Source organism: Dreissena polymorpha, chromosome 10, assembly GCF_020536995.1.
Source record: "Dreissena polymorpha isolate Duluth1 chromosome 10, UMN_Dpol_1.0, whole genome shotgun sequence".
Taxonomy (NCBI): domain Eukaryota; kingdom Metazoa; phylum Mollusca; class Bivalvia; order Myida; family Dreissenidae; genus Dreissena; species Dreissena polymorpha.
Window position 1 is genome coordinate 79,167,472 of NC_068364.1, and position 15,355 is coordinate 79,182,826.

Below are 15,355 nucleotides of genomic sequence, written 5' to 3' on the forward strand. Positions count from 1 at the left end.
TGTATTTATATATGCCTTGTACAGAACCATAATGCCTTAAATGTGACGGTAAATAGCTATGCATAGCTCATGTTGAACTGTTATTACTGTGAACCGACTATAAATAAAAGTTTGCATCTTGTACCTTTTATATTGTACGGTAAGTCCAATGACACTCTTAGACAATAAAAGCCGAAAGATCTTGAATGAATTGCTATTTGACCGTCACACGTTCATACATATCGACTATTATACGTATCCTATATCTTTAAAATAGAACCAGTCTGCATAAAAACAATACTCGAAAACAGCGCAGGGTTACATACAACCATGAAAATAAATATTCGGAACCGAAATTTCCAGGGGTGGATCCGTACCCGCGAATCTGAAGTTGGAGCCGATATCATCGGATATTTCGGGTACCCGTTGCAGCCCTAATGTTAACAGAGTTAATTATATGGTATTTTCTGCATGTTTAATGAAAAGTAACACTAGATGCAAGAATCGGCAATTCATGTTTAATAAATATATGGAAAAATTAGACTTTTAGAATATGCACGTAACCGTGTAACAGTATCATCAAAGTTATTTTGTGAAAAAGTTGTTCTTAAATCTATGTCAATGTTTGTGGATGAATGGAGAGCTAATCTTGATAGAAATGTTTGTCGAAATGGTAGAAGTGGTAATAAATTAAGAACGTATAAAGTGTTGAAAAATGACTACAAAACAGAGCACTATTGTAAAATATGTTTGCCCCGTAAGCATAAGTCATCACTAGCTAAATTCAGACTTGGAGTAGCACAAATAAAGCGTGAAACTGGTAGATATTAAAATATTTCTGTCGACAGAAGAATTTGTCCAATATGAAAAACTGCAGTTGAATGTGAAATCATTTATTACCATCATGCAATGCGTATAAACATATTAGATTTCCATTGGTGGAGAAAGCAAGTAGTCTGATGCCAGAATTTGTGAATCTAGGTGATGAGGATACGCTTATATATATTCTCTCCAACAATGATATTGTTAAACTTACAGCCAAAACCTGTTACAATATTCTTCAACTTCGATATAATATTCTATATACATAGCAAATGCATACCTTACTAAGTTAGTACTTTTTAAGTGTGCTTTAATGTAAATTAATGATCTAGGTGGGAGATGAGAACACACCTTTCAAGTTGACTGTTCACTCTTAAATTTAGTTTTGTTTAGTGCTTTTTTTATCGTTTTTGTATATATTATACTTATGTACTGATCTATTATTCAGATATTATTAATAAAATGGTGCGTTTGTCATATCCGACCTAGAATGAAAAAAACTGTTTTAACACTTTTATTGTATAAATGACTTACCTTTTAAATTTAAATTTGATAAGTAATGTTTTATCCCTGTGTTTGTGTGTCACCACTGACCAGTTTATAGGCGATATATGACTTTGTAAGACATAGTGCTTTATTTTCGCTTTCAATATTTTATGGTTAATTTCTTATTGAAAATTTTAGGGGAGGTCAGTAGGGGCAATGGAAATAGTTTTATGTGATATAGTCTTAAACTGTACTTTGCCATATGTGACTAAGTCTCATAACTCTAAGATTGTACAAAGCTGTTTTAACTGATGTTTTAACTGATGTCCAGAGTTTAGTAGAGACTATATAACTTTATGGTATTTGGAAGAGAGGCAACTCTGTAGTTCATGTTGCAGTTTTCTGTAATTTAAATTCGGGTGTTATCTCCCTTTCATTTCATTATTATTATGATGATTCTTGTGTTGATATAATACTCTAGTCTCCTATAACTCGATACTTTCGAGTGGCAGCATTTTATTATTATTATGCTCATGTTTTATGGTATGTTGTGATTATATATACATGTATGCTGATAAGACTTTAATAAACTAATAAACCTATAACTAAACTAAATTTTATAAAACTATAAACTAACAATAAATCATTAACTATTTACCCACACCTTGCAAACAAAACACCAATATATACAGTTATATACTATATTGAAGCCTTTACCATTATAATTACTTCACTTGCAATAGAAAATATATAAGGAAACTCACAATTTACCAACAATCAAAATCTAAATATTTCTTTCTCCGATTTTTGGGTGGAATTCAATTTAAAACTAGAAGTATACCCGCGTTTAATGAATAAAATTAGCAATCTAAAAAGCCATTCTAAAAATCTCGCGTTAACTTGAATAAATTACCTCCCCTAAGCTTATCGGAATGTTTTTAAAAAAAATACATGCATACGGATAAAAGTGTTCCCCGCAAAGCGTGATAATGAATCGCATGCCCGTGCCACTCGCTCTCCAATAACGCAATAAATAAATTGCAAACTATCTACAAACATCTCGACCGAAGACAATCTCCGTAAATAAGTTGCCATAATAAATATAGGAAATTTGGAACACAACACAAAGAGGCAAATATAATGTTAACTTAAGGTAGTACAACTGTAATGGGCAATATTCCAAAACCCATTAAAAGTATTATTTTCATAAACTTCATACCATATGTGGTCTTATTACACATTTTTAAGGTGGCTTTCCATGCAAAAAAAATTTTTCTTGATTTTTTCTGTATGATGACCCATAATTAGAATTTTCATCTAAATTAAATTACACCTGGGGATAAATAAATTCAATAAACTCATATTTTTAGCATTTTTTGTTATCAATGTTTGCATATTTAGTACAGGATATGATTGTAGATGATAAGATAATATAATACAAGACAATTGAGTGATAAAAATAATGAAAAAATCATATTTATTATGTAAGGTTCTTCGAAACTACAAACTCAATCCGTGTATGCAAAAATCACCCATACAAAAATTCTCTTTTTTTAAAGTTGTTTGTTATTTCTTTTGAATTTGAGCATTTATATTTTAGCAGAGACATGTGATCAGCTTAAATCAAAGAAAAAAAACAACAATTTGCCCGTGTATATTTTGAACAATTCACTAAAATCTATTAGGACTATAAGAAATATTTTTCAAGAAATTCAAAACCACATTATGGCAAATTGTCAAAATATGCAAAATAAACAGAGTCATTTACCAATCAGTTAACACATTCAATGTTCTTACTCTCTTCATACATATATTTAATACATTATGCAGTTATGCTAAATCTGCCTATGTAGGGATGGCGTTGGTTAGGTGGGTGTGGGGGTGGGGGGGTGGAGGCATAAGTAGGTCTGAAAATTAATTTTTTTTTTATAAAGATGTAAACTAAGTATTTTTCACTGTTATAAACCAAGATCTATAACATTCTTAGATTTAAATTCAAATGACCACCTACCTAACAAGCTTGTATTCATTTAATAACAATGTACAAACAAAAATATTAAATGCAAAACTAAGTAAGCGTATACTTTTAAGTTCCTTTGACATGGACAGGGCTTTCTACACTATATCCTTCAGTTAGTTACAAATACTCAAGCAAATTTGGTGAAACTTGGCATGCATATAAAAGGCAATGTAGGGATTAAGTGCAACCCTTCATTTTTCACCGTATGTGATTGATCGGGTCACTGTTACTAAAAATAGAAACAAAAATCACGCAAAATGGATCATACGATAAGTACTAAGGGTGCTTTGATGAAATTTTGTGGACTTATAAAGAGTATTATGGAGATTATGCAGTACCATATTTCTAACTTTAGTTGAAGTCACTGTTACTAAAAAATAAATAAAGAAATGCACACAATCTGACTACTGTAATTACTTAAAAACTACTGAAGGTACTGAAATAGAACATAATCAGAATAAGTGACTCTAGGCAAGCCTTCAGCATTTTTTTAAATGAAAACATCACGTATTGCATCCTCTACACTCCTGTTATTAAGCATTGTCAAATACACAAGTTTTAGCCCTGACTCAGCAATATTTTTAGCGGCCTAGGCCTTTTCATTACGCTTCATAAAATGAGTGGGCTCAATGTTGGACAATTTTGGGCTTTAGCACTGTTGAAAGCAATTTTTTGACACAGTCAATGGTGAAAAGCTGTGGGTCATTAGATCTTTTAAAGACAAATTCACAAATTGGAGCAACTTTCTAAGTGCTGCCACATCTGCCATGGCATCGTGTGCAACTGTGCATTGTATGTTTCACCAAGAAAGTGTAAAACAAAATCAACTTGCTTCAAGGACTGCTATGGATAAAATTTTCTGAATATTGATAGAGAATCGATTAAAGCGCAGTTATACAAAATAAATTGCACTTACATTTACCAAGATTGAAACAAAAACAGTTAAATCAAAATGACGACCATTATGAACAACTAAGCACACATTTCGAAACTGTTCAAGCCAATGTATAATTCTTTCGACAGCCATATTGACACTTGCTGCACAACTTATCCAATGAATGGCATTGTCCTGACACTGGCTGCACAACTTATCCAATGAATGTCATTGTCCCATCACTCATTGAAATGCCTGTAACTTGTAAAGCCTCTTGACTTATTGGAACAGTTGGCCTGACTTATGTTGCGAACTGACTACCAGACTGGACTCTCACCGATGCATATGGGTAACCTGCAGGAGTTCCCTTCCTTCAGCTAGAAACATAGTTGACAATGCAATCTAGTAAAATATTGACATGCAATATCACATTTAGAATGCAACTTAATTTAACATAATATATTGGAATTTTATTAGGTTAATAATCATACTGCTGATCTACCAGCCATAAAATATGTGAACTGCTGATCTACCAGCAATGAAATTTGTTTTAATATAGAAGAACAAAACCATGATGTTTTAAGAAGATTATTGTTTTTTTGACATATTTTTTGGCTATTATTCTAGGATTGGGACAATTTTCAGCTTATTAGGAGAAAATACTTGTATTTTGAATTGGGAATGGGTCAGACATTCTGACCCGCAGGATTTGTATAAAAAGGCCTGTCAAACGTTGCCTAAATTACACTTGTGATATTAGTGGTCAACGAAGAAAATTGGTTTTACAACACATTTTATATAGTTTAATGTTTTCCATTTAATTATGCAAAAATGTATTGTTACCGCTGATAATCCAAATAATAGATTCTTACATCATTTGATTTAAGATAGCATCGCTAACTGCAATCCTAGCTGATTCAGTCGCAACTTGCTCTATCACCTCACCAGCTGGCTGTTCCATTATTTTTAAGTTGGTGTTCGATATTGTTTTGAGGTTTAATGTGGACAGGCTCACAGCATAATGTTTACACGGGATGGTCCACACAGGCTGTCCACAATTGCTAAATGCAGAAACAAATATAACTATAGCAAAGATAAAAGTAAGTACAAGATCTAAAAAAACACACATTTACTTCTGGTTACTGAATCTCGATGTTTACAAATTACAGTAAATAGAGCATAGACAAAGACCATAATATAATGATAATAATGCCCGTAATTTACATTTTTGAACTATATGTCTATATAAATGATTACCGTATGTGTATTTTATATAAACGCTCTGATCATCTGTGACCTTACCTGATTCAAGTTTTGTGTTGACACCAAAGTAGGTATTCCACTTTTCCAGGTCCATTTTCCCCATTGTCTTTGACTCTGTGGGTTTTACCATACGCTGCAGTGTTTACCAACTGGCAGTCAATGTTACTACACTCTATGTACATATTTTTTTCTTTTTTGCTACTTCTTTTTTACTCGTTAACCGTCTTTTTGGTTACGATTCAAGGTTGTTGTTTTTTATGTTGTCGCGAAAATACATTACTTTCGTTTCTTTTTTTACACAATTTTGATAGAAAAACCTACTTTGACGTCGTAATATATTGAACTATGCATATCGGCGATACAATCTATCATTGAATTATATAAAACATGTTTTTATTTAAGATTTTTACTTTGTAAATAATAAACCGAACAAAACGGACATGTCACGTTATTTACCGACATTAGCCGACGTCAACAGATCTTACAAAAAACGCGGGAAATGATTACAGTTGCACTTACATAACCTATCTACCTGTATCGTGTCGACCGACTCCGATCCATGGACTATAGCCACGGGAGGTTCCCCCGAACGGGACATGGACGACGGGCCGATTAGACGAGCGCCATCGGCCCACTCGTCGGAGCAACGCTCGGGCTGCATCTAACTGTATCCTACCGACCTGGCCCGAGCAATGATATAAAAACAACCTATATATAGTTACTCCAAAGCAGAGAATAGCCGACGGGCCGCTTCGACGAGCGTAATCAGCCGCTGGGTCGGTGCCACCCGATACGACTCGAGTTAAACTGTTCAAGAGGCTTTAGGTTAACGGAATTAGGCTGTATGGACAGGCAGTAATATTACCATCATACCATTTGGTATGGGGTTAGCCTCTAGATAATAGCTTATTAATAGATAAAGAAGGAAAATAAAGTAGGCTACGGAAACTCGTCTTCTCGAATATTTATGAAAAAATAATGGGAAAAAAAGGTTTTTTAGGTCTTGAGCCCAACAAAAATTGAAATATTGGTTATAAACATTTATTTTATTCAAGGAATTTGAACATTTTAAGATAATATTAAATACTGAAGTGGATCTTGTTACTGCGGGTTTATTCGAAATACCTGTGAAATATATTCATAATTTTGAAAACACTAGGGATTTGTTTGTAGTTTAATTATATTTAAGTATGCAATACCAAAAATAATAAACAAGAATTGTAAACAGAACAGGGTTTCATTCAATCGTGTACTTATTTATTTATGTATTTATGTATTTATTTATGTATTTATATATTTATTCGTTCGTTCGTTCGTGCGTGGGTTCGGGCGTGTGTGCGTTCGTTCGTTCGTTTCTTCCTTCTATCGTGCCTTCTTTCCTTCGTTCCTTCGTTCCTTCGTTCCTTCGTTCCTTCGTTCCTCGAGAGGCAAGGGGGGAAGGAGGGAAGGAGGCTTCTTCCAGAAGGAAGGAAGGAAACGGAAGGAAGAGGCGGGAGGGCCTAGGAGGAAGGACGGAAGGAAGGTAAGACGGAAGAAGAAGCAGGAAGGACGCCGGAGGAGGAAAGTGAGAAGGAAACTGGGGGAAAGTCTTCCTTCCTTCCTTCCTTCCTGGTCTTCCTTCCTTCCTTCCTTCCTATCCTTCCTTCTTCCTTTCCTTCCTCTTCCTTCCTTCCTTCCTTCCTTCCTTCCTTCCTTCGTTCCTTCGTTCCTTCCTTCCTTCGTTCGTTCCTTCCTTCTTCCTTCCTTCCTTTCCTTGCCTTCCTTTCGTTCGTTCCTTCCTTCCTCCTTCCTTCCTTCCTTCCTCCTTCTTCCTTCCTTCCTTCTTCCTTTCCTTCCTTCCTTCCTTTCCTTCCTTCCTAATCCTTCCTTCCTTCCTTCCTTTCCTTCCTTCCTTCCTTCCTTTCGTTCCTTCCTTCCTTCCTTCCTTCCTTCCTTCCTTCCTTCCTTCCTTCCTGTTCCTCTTCCTTCCTTCCTTCCTTCCTTCCTTCCTTCCTTCCGTTCCTTCCTTCCTTCCTTCTAATTCCGTTCCTTCCTGCCTTCTTCCTTCCTGACTCGTTCCTAGTCCTCCTTCCTTCGCTTCCTTCCTTCCCTTCCTTCCTTCCTTCCTGTCCAGGTCTCTTCCTGGTCCTTTCTTCCTTCCTTCTTCCTTCCGGAATGCATAGAATTTACGATAGGAAGAGTAGGATAGGGTTCCTTCCTACGACATTCCTTAGGCAGTCCGCTTGTCAGAATCGTTCCTTCCTCCTTCCGTCCTTACTTCAATCCCTCCTTCCTATCCTTAAGTTGTACATTCCTTCAGCCATTCCTGCATTCCTTCCTTCCTTCCTTCCTTTCCTTTTCCTCCTGCTTCCTTTCTTGCTTCCTTGCTTCCTTCCTTCCTACCTTCCTACCTTCCCTCCTTCCTTCCTTCATTCCTTCATTAATTCATACATGCCTTTATTCATTTATTTGGTGTGTTCGTTTGTTTGTTCGTTTGTGAGTTCGTTCGTTTTTTGGTTTGTACCTTTGCTCGTTCGTTCGTTCGTTCGTTCGTGCGTTTGTCGTTCGTTCGTTCGTTCGTTCACTCTTTCATCTTTTTATTTATTTTATATTTATTTATTCATCTATATATTTATCTGTATATCTATTCATTTCGTTGGTTAGTTTGTTCATACGTGCGCTTGTAAATTGGTTTATTGGTTTATTGGTTCATTCGTTCTTTCAGTCAGTCAGTCAGTCAGTCAGTCAGTCAGTCAGTTAGTCAGACAGTCGTTCTTTCGCACGCTCTTGCGCTTTTTGTTCGTTCGTGTTTGCGTCCGTCCGTTTGTTTGTGCGTTTGAGCAAATGGGTGTTTGTCATTATCATCATCATCATCATCATCATGAGCAGCAGCAGCAGCACCATCAACATCATCATAATCATCATCATCATCAATATATTTTTATTGTTATTTTATTTATTTATTTATTTATTTTTTTTTTTTATTTATTTTTTTTTAATTTTTTTTTTTTTTTTATATTTTTTTTTAATTATTTTATTTTTATTTTATTTTTATTTTATTTTTATTTTATTTTTATTTTTATATATATTTTTTTATTATTTATTTTTTAATTTGTTTTATTTTTTTATTTTTTTTTATTGTTAATTTTTTTTTTTTTTTTTTATTTGTATTTCATTTATTTATATATTTTGTATTATTTGTACTTTATATTATATAAGATGCATATTTCATTTATGTTGCCACTTTAAAACAAACTACATGTTGAATGAATGTTTTTAATCGATTGGTGATATCGTCACGTAGCAGCAGGAAGGGTGCCTTGGGTATTTGATGACATCTCATGCCAACATGACGAGACAGCGTATATAGCGGACCCTCTTGATATTTTTTTCGGCCGGGATTTTCAAGAATTTTAAATAATTTTAATTAATTATTAATTTAAGGTAAATAAACTTTCATAAAATTATACATAATAACCTTTTTGAAAATAAACAACAAACGATTAATGTTTTGACACCCATTTTATTTGAAGTATGCAAAGCCGAAAAATATCAAGAGATTCCGCTGTATACTCTGTCTCATTATAAAATTAACACCCTGTCTGTGTTATAAACAAGGGCTGTGATCGTTAATTTATTAAGCTTCATTAATAATTAGCTTTATTGATATGTTTCGTGACCAAAATATTTCAATTATTCCATAAAAATATAATAATCATGTCAAAGGAAATTAAATGGCCGATATCTAAACAAAATCATAAGCACCAAGACCGTAGCATCAGTTCAGTGCGTTAAGACCGCGCACTACATTCTTCCGTCTTCATTCCTTACTTACTTTCTTTCGTAAATCATAGTTTCTGTCGTATACAGAATACTATTCTCCTAAGTAAGATGTAATTTTTAAAACTTAACTCCAAATATAAACGCTACAAATCGGTATATAGTACGAACATGTCAACATAGATTCTTAAACTGCACACGTTCGGAGCATAAGTATCGCGCGCTACTTTCGAACGCCTTCAAACCTTATTTACTTACATTTTTAAACCCTTTTTTCTATCGTATACAGAATCCTATTCTCCGAAGCAAGATGTAGTTTTAAAAACTGAACTCCAAATATAAACGCTACAAAGCGGTATAAAGTACGAACATGTTAACCCTAAATCTAGATTCTAAAACGGTATGGTATTTGCAAAAGTTAAAGTTATAACTCGCCGGGCTGTGAAAAATACTAAACGTAGGCTTTCTAATGATATAAAATTCGTCAAAATCGGCCGAGAAATGAAATAATTTTAAAAAACGTAAGTGGGTACATCAAAATGTATATTCTCGGCGCTTCGATGAACGCAATTCGATAGCTACTGGTCACGTGACTAAGTTACGACAAGGTTTAACGCGCGGGGGTAAAACATACAATGTTTATTTTTTGTGTTTAACGCGCTATAAATCCATTAATAACAACGGAAATATACTAAAAGTTATAAATTTTTTAAAAGAGGAATTATTAAGGAACAATATAACGTATAAACAAATGACATCGGATTATTAGTTTTTGCATAAAATTGAATTTTCTACAGTAAGGGTTAAATACTCGATTCAACTCTTGTCAATATACGCTCCGTGACAAAACGAACCAATGACCTGAACCAATCAGCAAACAATGAACAAACGCACAAACGAACTAACAAACGGACGGACGGGGGAATGAATAAACGAATAAATAGATAGATAAATAAATTATTAAATAATTAATAAAATAAAACCCTGTTCCGATCACACTTATTGTTTGTTATTATTTTTACTATTGTATACTTGGATATAATTCAACTATCAACAAATCCATAGTGTTTTCAAAATTATGAATCTATTGTACAATTTACATGTTTGCCAAATAAACCACGCGGAAACAAGATTCACGTAAGTATTTTTTATATTCAATCTAAAATGCTCCAAATTCCTTGAATAAAATAAATATTTACAAAATTTCAGTTCTTTATAAGTTCAAGACCTAAAAGGGCGTTTTTCTTTCATTATTTTAAATAAATTATCGAGTAGATGGAGATACCGTGGCCAAACCCATCCCTTTCTTATCTATAAATAAACTATTTATTTATAGATCTTCGAGCAAGGTTATCTAGAGGCTAACCCCACCAAATGGTCTGATGGTAAATACCATTGCCTGTCCATACAGTGTAACTCCGTTAACCTAAGGCCTCTTAAACGGTATTAATCGAGTCGTATCGCGTGTCTGTGCCCTGTGGAGGCGCCATGGACGTGAGCGGGTTGTCATGATGCAAATCAAACCTCAGTCTAACATTAACAGCACACAATGCTAAAACAACGGAAGAGTACGCTTTGAATTCCCCAACACGACGATCACTCAGCCTTTTAACCACTATGGATGAGTTCAACTCTACCTTTCAAAACCACTAATCAACAATCGGGTCAACAGTTCCCGGAATCCGCGAGACCCCCTTTTTCCCTTTGTTTTTTACGCTGCACTCAGCAGCCGTCTACGTACGCAGGGGCGTACAAACAGACCACTTACTTCCACGTGCAAACGGAAGCCAAATTAAGTGCGAACGTGGGTAACTAACACCTACCCACAGTGCAACCCCTTTTTATGAAAATATCAAATTTGACCATACAATATATTTTCCATATGTATACTATTAAAATATGTTGGGTTGAGCGTGTCGGTCGGGGTAGTGGGGCGGACCGCCGCGCGCTACGGCTCTGTAGACAAGACCTACCCAAGATCACAAAAAAAGAAACGAATAGTATTTGTTTTTCTTCTCTGTCTTGTCGCCGTAGGATTAGTTGTTTGCATGCCATTGTTTGATAACCATTGTATTTGCTATTCCTAATGTACCTATGTTCCTATGTGGCCGGATCGGATGTAATGAACGATAAGCATCATCCCAGTTCACGGTCTTCCCCGGCCAAAATACAATAATAAATAGGACTACTGCCTTTGTCATCATAAATAGTATAAACAGAAACATGAACGTGCGTGCTCCCTCTAATACAAATTTATAGCAGTAAATAATAATAATATCATCATCGTCGTCGTCGTTATCATCATCATCATCAGCAGCAGCAGCAGCAGCAGCAACAGCGTCATCATCACCATCATCGTCATCATCGTTCTCTTCATCGTCCTGCTCTGCCGCCTCCAGCTCCTCCTCCTCGTCCTCCTCCACCTTATCGTCATTATCATCATCATCATCAGCAGCAGCAGCAGCAGCAGTATCTTCATCATTATCACCATCAGTAGCAGCATCTTTATTATCATCATCAACAACATCGTTACCGTAATCGTCGTCATGGTCGTCGTCATGGTCGTCGTCATAGTCATCATCATCATCATCATCATCATCATCATCATCATCATCATCATCATCATCATCATCATCAGCATCATCATCATCATCATCATCATCATCATCATCATCATCATCATCATCATCATCATCATCATCATCATCATCATCATCATCATCATCATCATCATCATCATCATCATCATCATCATCATCATCATCGTCGTCGTCGTCGTAATCGTCGTCGTCGTCGTCCTTATCGTCGTCATCGTCATCATCGTCGTCGTCGTTTTCATTGTTATCATCGTCGTCATCGCCGTGCTCATACTACAAACACTATGCAACGAAGTTACCGGTAAAGGATACTGTAAAATTCAAACAGCAATAACAACAGTAACCATTAACAATTTCAACAACCGTAAAACCTATAAGAAGCTCATTTTTGAAGTGAATAAGGATGATTCTCTTTTGTATTATGACCAATATCTTATCGATTGATTGAGTTTGCTGCTTAAGGTATTAATAACCTAATGATAATGAATTGATAATATTTAGAAAAAAATGGTTACAATGTCGTTTACCCCTCTTAGATGCAGTATTTGACCAATTCAATGTGTCGCTAAAAGTATTCATTACACATTCAGTCCAAAAAGCGTTACGAGTTGCTTTGGAAACTGAATGGATTGTATAACCGCATTCCTATACAAATGGTGTTTGTATCAGGGCCTGTTTAATTTCTACGCTTTATTGCAATTCATAAAACTATCAATAAGGGTATGTACTCTAGACACACTCTGTTATCCAAACAATCCTTGTGATCATAAACAAATAATCAAATAAATCTAAATAAAATTAAATGATAAAAATGGTATTTTCCTGTTTTTGCTGTTGCTTGTTATCAACAGAACAGCGAACAGTTTCTACTATCAATTCAAATATCTTCAATTAATAACACGCTCAAAGATTAGAAGTTTATCTGAATATGTAAACAGAAACATCTATGTGTTTGCTCTAGAGCTTTAGAAAGCAGCAAAAGGACAAAGCTGTAGCAGTTTTCTGATTGTGCTTGAATATTTGTGATTGTTGTTGTTTCATTAATAATATCATGAGTTTAAGTTTAAGTTTAAGTTTATTCTGTCTTTGATTCAAGGCCACCGGCCCATAACAAAATGCATATATACTGACTTGAATATAAGCATATATGTACATACATTAATAATTGTTATCTGACAGAGTCGGAACAAAAAAAAAAAAATAAACAGTTTTATATATAACTAAACAATGGTTCAAATGCAAACAAAGTGGTTACAAAGTTGACATACTACGAAGGGTGTACTTGATCATAAGTATTACTTATCTTCAGTATATTAATACTATCTTCTCATTATATTATTTATCAGCTTACAAACAGCTAAAATTTCATAATTTCTTCCAGAGTTTAGTAAATTGTAAAATCTACCAACTGTAAAATGATTAGGTTGTATATTAGGCAAATAGAATGAGCGTATATCTGAGTACTTTTTACAGTCAAATAAAACATGGTGCTCATCCTCAACAACAGCGATATTGTGGTTTAAACAGTATGTACAAAACCGCTCAGCTCTTGATATACCAAAGTGTCTTCCTGTTTCAATTGCAAATTTGTGACTAGAACATCGAAACTTGGCATAGCTATTCCGAAGAGAAAAAGGCAAGTCCATTAATACATATTTTTCAGTCTCTAATAAAGATTTAAAATGTTCATAGTGATCACATCTAGGAGAAGAGTCAATATGATTTCTCCAGTCTTGTTTAAGGCAATCTGATACTCTAAGCCTAAAACAATGTATAAAACAATCAATGTCTCCGATGTCTTGAGAAAGCCAAACAAGTCCAAAACCGTACTTACAAAGGATTATTCTTACTTCTGATGCCCATGTATGCCTACCTACTGAGTCAAGATCATATAACATAATATAGGTATTATTGATCGCAAGTGTACATTCAATTGCCTAATTATATACTTTAAATTGAAATGAAATTAAGTTTCAAACGTGTAGCCACCCCATTTATTATTTATTATGTCTCATTTTTGTCTAAATACACTTATGCAATGTTTATCGCTCATGAAGCCCTAGAATATATATTCTAGCCATAATTAATGTAAATTTACTTACTGTATAGTGTAATGTCTAGTATTTTATAAAAATAAATTGTGGTGCATTTACGCACCCTCTATCAAGCTACTTCTCCATAGACCCTCTATTATCTTTTTTCGTTTCGGTTTAGGTGGTCGTTACAGGGGAACAAAAGGTTTAAATTTACAACCGAGAAAAGTTTATATTTACGCTCTTACATGTATAAGCATAGTTTCCCTTAAATGACAATAATCATATAACTAATATTCCTTAGAAATTATTTTCTTTTCACCTTTGTACTCTATTTCTAAAGATCACCTATATTTCATGTTTGGTATAGGTGGTCTGACACAACATGTGTCAAATTTGGGAAATTATTTGTATATTTAAGCGTAATTATGTATGATCATCATTACATTTTTCTACCAACAAATTGTATAATCTATTCTCCCTTAACTTACTTGTGAATACTTCATATGTATATCAGTGTGAAATGTAAATAAATGTGTTATATTATTATTTCATCCGCTAACGTATGATTGTATTAATTTGGTACTGATTTTCATATACTGTAATATATAATGACTGTACACTACTATTTTCCAATGCCGTTTACTTATGCATATTTTTATACACGAGTTATTCGATAAAAAAAGCCTGCATCTTTTTAATACGTAACAGATTTGTACATAAATCTGTTTGGTTCTCATAGCCCTGACTTTTTAAATCACTACTTCTACAGATCTTGGTAAACTGGCTAAAAATTCATATTTTAACTAGCTGTCTTATGTAACCATTATCATTAAGTGGTTACAAATCACTTCTTAATGACCCCTAGGCTTAGCTCTTTCTTCCTACATGCTGAACACAATAATTATATCAATTTGCTTAGTTCTTACGGTTTAAACCTTTTGTTTCCTCTATAGGCACAGCTGACATCTTGGGTAGCCCAATTATTATCCAGTCGACCATGATTTATGCCATTGGCAAATCCCATTGTAAATCGTCATCGTGTGCAGTCGAGCGAATAAATCAGTCAAAATGACCTAAACCATTCCAACAATTGAAACTATCAACAGCAAGCAGCAATATTGCATTAATCTCACTAATTAAACTTGCACCTTTCAGTTAAGAAATTTTACATTTAGCAAATGCTTAACGAATCAGCGCGTGCTAAAGAAAACGACTTGTACACAAGAAAACACCGCACAATATAGGTCAAAGACCACTAATTATACTATACACATCCACATATCGGGCTACATAATTAACTACTGACCGTTACATCATTCGCAGGCAATAACCACTATGTATGAGTATTGGTGTTGCTTTATTATATAAATTCAATATCTTCATATATATTTATTAATTCTACCGTTCATACCCCCACTCTCACTGTGTGTTGTTGTTGTAAAAATTATCGGATGCCTCAATATTGTACTTAATATTGTACTTTGTTATATTGCCCATATTGTGTATGTAATATACTTTG